Source organism: Musca autumnalis, unplaced genomic scaffold, assembly GCF_047663935.1.
Source record: "Musca autumnalis isolate F117 unplaced genomic scaffold, ASM4766393v1 scaffold_2, whole genome shotgun sequence".
NCBI classification, from domain to species: Eukaryota; Metazoa; Arthropoda; class Insecta; order Diptera; family Muscidae; genus Musca; species Musca autumnalis.
This window is the reverse complement of record NW_027411755.1, coordinates 80,901,067-80,907,420: the sequence shown is the minus strand read 5'-3', so window position 1 is coordinate 80,907,420 and position 6,354 is coordinate 80,901,067. Positions and strand designations below refer to the sequence as shown.

The window sequence follows — 6,354 nt, the reverse complement described above, 5'->3', positions numbered from 1 at the left end:
AAATAGTAATAATTCGAATCCCACTACCAAATAGAACTTCAAATTTGTTTAATTGATCGTTGTTTATTTAATTCAGACAAATTCAAGAAAATCGGAGAGTACAGTCATTGTTAAAAATTGATTTTAAATATTAAATCGCGAAGATTGCATCCAATCCCACTCTAAAATTAAATATTAAAGAAGTTATGAGTATTTCTTTGCATATGGTTTTTATAGAATTCGACTTACTCAAGACGCAGTATATGTAGAACCGTTAGTCAACAAAAAAATTCTGAAAAATCCTCCCGATGTTCGGTTTATTAAAGGTTTTAGCCTCAATATCCCACTGAAATGGCTGAAATCGAAGCGAATCGGATAACAGCTGAAACTCTAAAAGACAAGTTCTAAATTCGCTTTATTGCCACAAAATACGTGAAAAACTTGTTTTGGTAGCTAAGTCAAAATTCTGTAATATTTTTAGGGCTGATAGGCGAATCAGATAACTGTCACATTTTGACAGCTAAAAACACTAAAGACAAGTTCGAAATTCGTTTTGCTCGCACAAAGTTCGGGCAAAACTTGTCTTGGCATCCGTTCGTCCTATATATAAATTTAAAAATTAAGAAACTATTATAATTCGTTATTTTTGAATAATGTTTCTGTTAAAAAGTAGTTCCCTTTAGATTTTTTACATATGGCAACGATAGACCAATGTGAGTAAAAAAAGGAACTTAATTTTAAGTAATTGTAATGGTGGTTGATGGTTGACAAGGGCTACGTCTGCATAGTTGGGGGTTGGGGTGAACATGTGGAACTTTATATTTTAGTTTGTGTGTATATATGTACATTGTATATAATAGACGTTCTCAGGCACTGATTGAGAGACAACATCAATTACAAACCTGCAGTGTCACTGTTCCACGCTATAATACAGGGAGCAGAACTCTCTTTAAGCTCTCTGATTATAAGTTTAATTCAATTGAATTCAGTTTCACACTGACATTTGGTCCAAACACTCACTACTTTCTCGTTGAACGGTGGCGTTTTTTTATTTCTAACATTATTATTTATTTACAAATTTTTGGCGTTGTTGTTATTATAAATATTGTTGATATTTTCTTGCGGAAATAGAGGTCGAACAACGATGATGATGAGAACCCATTGGAAACAAAAGCTGAAAAGCAAAATCGGTATACGACACGCGATAAGTGCGCTCTAATGCAGTCTTTAAACAAAAATAAACAAAAATAAAATACGTACAAACCTATGTATGTATGTAATGTGCACTCCAATTTTATTAGGAAGGTGAAAAAACTAAGGAATAAAACAACTATCGCAACGTTAAGGAGAAAAAAGTGGCTAGACGACGGTTGTTCAATATGTAATTTGTAGAAGTGAAAATAGCACTGTAATCATTATCGTGAATAAAAATCTTTTCATATTTTTCATGAATAAAAAATGGAAGTAAAGTAATTCTTCATTTCATCGAACATTCGCACAAATGTTTTTTGATATTTTTTATAAACGAAACATACACATAATTTTACAGTTATTAATTAAAAAAAGAAAAAGTAATAATTTGTCAAGCAAAAAAAAGACAAGGAGTTATATCAAAAAGGAGTGTTAAAGTCAAGCAGACAACAACAAAACAAGCAGAGGAAGTCTTTGGAAGAGTCACTTAGTATACGAATTTAAATATTTTTACATCGAAAATTCAGGTAAATTCTAATGAATAAAAACAAAAAAGACATTACATTTGTTTATCTTTTTATTACTAATAATCCATGCCGTAGCCAGAAATTGATATCAACACCATTTGGAAGGGTGTGGGAGGGCAATGGACAAAAATTGAGTAAAATATACAAAAAGTGAATACGTTGTGCACTACATATCGCTCATTTACACAAAGAGTGACATATCTCAAAAAATCGAGTTTCGAGAAAAACGCGTTATAAGTTAGCGATTGAAATTTGACTTCTCAACTTAAAACGATCATTACACAAAATTTATAATAACTACTTGGACCATATTTTGCAAACAGCTAGCCAGATATCTGTGTTAAATTCCTGTGCAAGACCCAGCATGATTCGAAGTGTTTTAGTGCTTCATAATCTCAAAAAACTTTTGTGTTGAATTATGCGAAACTCGTTGTAAATGAGCTGTAACTCGTCGAGTTTAAGAAATATCAACACGAAAATTTGACACAAGATAAAGCAGAAGTCGTGAAAAAAATAGAAATTGCTAACTCAGAAACTGCATTTTTTGATTTATGCCACTCTTTGAGTAAATGAGCGATATGTACTTGTAGATGTAAATATTACATCGTTTCTGTTTTAGTCGCATTTTCTTCTTAATGTCCCTAACAACAAAATGAAATTTTCTAACTTCTGTCAAAATGGTTAAATACAGATCACGCTGGAACCCCATAATAACTTTAATAAGTTTACTCAAGCCACAAATTCAGGCCTTATATTTTCTTAACGTCAAAAGGTTTCTGTGAAATTCTTTCAAAATAAACAACAAAGTTCGCAAAAAAATAAATTCCTTATATTCATAACTAGCAAATGTCACATACTATTCCAGAAATTGGCATTACGATATTTTTATTTATTTATTTTTTTTTTTTTTCAAAAGTGTACTGATACTATCACTTAGGTCTTTTATAGTTTTCTATAAGCCGTATCTTTGACCATATGTGGGGGCTATTCCAAAAAATGGACCTATTTCCAAACTTTCTGGTAGTTACCTTTTTGACCACTAGGAACTGAAAATGGACTGAAAATGTGACCAAAACCGTCAAAAATGCCTCAAATCGGGCGGTACCTAACACCACCAAAACATGGAGCTACATATGTCCATAATTTTTGATAGATTTTTAGATTTAGATTTATTGAGACTTTTTGTTTTCAGTAATAAAGTATATAAAACAATTATTGATGAGAATACCTAAAACTATATTGTATTATTTTAATGTCATGGCTAAAAGATTTTGCAGCTTGCTTACACATTTAAATGATGATCATTAACAAGTTTATAAAAATAACTTCTTTAAGTGTACAATGCTTGCTCCCGGCACTAAGCATTGGTTTACATTACGAAATCCACTAGATTTCAACTATCAATTCCTTTGCGTATACGTCAAATGAAAACTCGTCTGAAATCGACTGGATTTCTTTTGACGTTTAAGCAAAGCAATTGACAGTTGAAATCGAGTGGATTTCGTAAATGTAAACTTACTATTACAGAAACTTATAGAGTTGTATCTATGTGTGAATAAAAAAACTTAAAATAATTTTTGATAGATACCCTAAATGCCAAATTATAGATAACTCGGTCTGAAAATGTGGCTAATAACGTCAAAATACTGTAAAAAACGAGGACCTACACTCATACATATGTGTATAAATAACTTGTTCTGTTCTGTTCTGTCTGTTCTTGTACCGTTATATGGGGGCATTTTCAAATTAGTCTTGCCTGACCACCACAGATCTTTACCCTGATCATACATATTTTATAGTATCGCAAATAATTATTTCATGGAGTTACAAACGGAAAAACAAACTTGATACTTTTGTCTCAATGTTTATATCATGGTTGGTCAAAACTTTTTTATATTTGAAGAATGTACGATGTGCATTAGGGACATATATTTTTTGAGAAAAAAAAATATATCATTCGGAAAAAAACCATTTCCCAGAAAGACTTCTTCATATCAGTGATAAGTAACCTCCTCCAAGTTCGAACGATAAGCCGCGCAGTAAATCCCCACTTGTAGAGGCGATACAACGTTTGTTAATATGTGAGGTATTTTGTTAAAATTTACAAAAAATAAAGCCCTAATAAACATGTGCTTCTTTGATTTCTAAAACAAAACATTGAAACAGTTTCTCCTTTTTCTATGAATTTCCAGCGACCCCAAACTTTTCTGCAAGAATTCTACTTTCTGCGAGAATTTATGCATTTAGTGGAATGATGTGGAAACATAAAAATTGAAAATGTAACGAATTTTCATTCATGTTTTCCAAAATATTCAACCAAATGTGAAAAATTATTAGTTTTTTAAATTCCAATAATTTATAGACATTTCCTTGTTTTGTTTACAAATACAACTGGCAGTAACGTTACAAACAAAAACAAATTCCTTTGTGGTTGTTGTTCGAGTTGTATTTGTTGTAGTATTAACTTTACCTTATATTTGTTCAACCATGTAAACTTACTATTACAGAAACTTATAGAGTTGTATCTATGTGTGAATAAAAAAACTTAAAATAATTTTTGATAGATACCCTAAATGCCAAATTATAGATAACTCGGTCTGAAAATGTGGCTAATAACGTCAAAATACTGTAAAAAACGAGGACCTACACTCATACATATGTGTATAAATAACTTGTTCTGTTCTGTTCTGTCTGTTCTTGTACCGTTATATGGGGGCATTTTCAAATTAGTCTTGCCTGACCACCACAGATCTTTACCCTGATCATACATATTTTATAGTATCGCAAATAATTATTTCATGGAGTTACAAACGGAAAAACAAACTTGATATACACTCCATACTATGGTGGAGCGGGGTATAAAAGGAACTAATTCGAAACGTATTTACCAAAGTTTGTACTTAACAGCATATCACATCCTATCTACCTACCAAAAGGGACTCGAACACAATTTTTCAAATTCTGGCTCTATTCGTTCACTCCAACTAATTTTTTAGAACAGTTTTTCAAAAACATCGGTATTCACTCATGGTGGTAGATTTACAACTCTAGTATATGTACTAGGGTTTTTTACAACGAACAAATCAAAACTTCTTAACATCATCGTCAGACTATCTTTTGGTTTCAGTTTTATTACACTTTTTTTCATAAAAATTTGTTTTTTTTTTTGCCTTTTATTCTTATTATTTTTCTACCACAAAACATGGTAGAATAAGAAAAGGTAGCCGCAATACACAGCTGACTAAACTGGGTTGTAACGTTAGTGTCAAATTTCATATGACATTTTATACATTTATTTCTATTTCGATGTACATTCTTCTTCATTATTTGCAAATTCGCTATTCGAATATAAGCGACCATACAATTATTGTAGCATATTTCATTGCAATTACATAGATTACAAATGTGATATTTTTTTCATGACATTTATAAATTATTGATAATTCTTTCAAAACTGCTTCTATTTCTTGATATACTGAGAAGATTAGCCGTGTTGTTGATATTTGTCCAGTCTTCTATGTTTTTTATCCAAGTCATCTCTTTTCTGCCTCTGGTACGGCGTCCTTCAATGATCATTTTAAGTATTGCCTGCAGGAGCTTATACTTTCCATGTCGCATGATGTGTCCTAAGTATGCCGTTTTTCGTTTTTTGATGACAGATACAAGTTCTCTCCGTTGGTTCATTTTTGTCAGTACTTCGAGATTTGTGACGTGTGCAGTCCAAGGTATTTTTAATACTCTTCGATAAATCCACATTTCGAAGGCTTCTAGTCTTTTTATGTCAGCAGCTTTAATGGTCCAGACTTCTGCAGCGTATAATAAGACTGACCATACATAACATTTAATAAATCGTACTTTTGTCTCAATGTTTATATCATGGTTGGTCAAAACTTTTTTATATTTGAAGAATGTACGATGTGCATTAGGGACATATATTTTTTGAGAAAAAAAAATATATCATTCGGAAAAAAACCATTTCCCAGAAAGACTTCTTCATATCAGTGATAAGTAACCTCCTCCAAGTTCGAACGATAAGCCGCGCAGTAAATCCCCACTTGTAGAGGCGATACAACGTTTGTTAATATGTGAGGTATTTTGTTAAAATTTACAAAAAATAAAGCCCTAATAAACATGTGCTTCTTTGATTTCTAAAACAAAACATTGAAACAGTTTCTCCTTTTTCTATGAATTTCCAGCGACCCCAAACTTTTCTGCAAGAATTCTACTTTCTGCGAGAATTTATGCATTTAGTGGAATGATGTGGAAACATAAAAATTGAAAATGTAACGAATTTTCATTCATGTTTTCCAAAATATTCAACCAAATGTGAAAAATTATTAGTTTTTTAAATTCCAATAATTTATAGACATTTCCTTGTTTTGTTTACAAATACAACTGGCAGTAACGTTACAAACAAAAACAAATTCCTTTGTGGTTGTTGTTCGAGTTGTATTTGTTGTAGTATTAACTTTACCTTATATTTGTTCAACCATGACCACAAAACAAAACTCCGACATAAAATAAAACTCACAACAAAGTGTTGTTATGGTATTATTGTAGATCTACAATAGGTGTGTCTTTTTACGTGATAATTTGTAATAATTATTACGAAATGTTACTAAATACTGTCTTTTTACACAAAAGTTCAGTAAAAGAG

General features: G+C 31.2%; 1 protein-coding gene across 1 annotated transcript in view; it reads left to right on the top strand.

Annotated features, from left to right (window-relative positions):
* Positions 1-956: 956 nt before the first annotated feature.
* The window catches only part of Agpat2 (1-Acylglycerol-3-phosphate O-acyltransferase 2), a 90,759-nt gene continuing 85,361 nt past the window's right edge, over positions 957-6,354 (top strand). The window contains exon 1 of the mRNA XM_073968101.1: positions 957-1,697. The gene's annotated coding sequence lies outside the window, so the exon portion shown is untranslated. The remainder of the gene's footprint in view (positions 1,698-6,354) is intronic.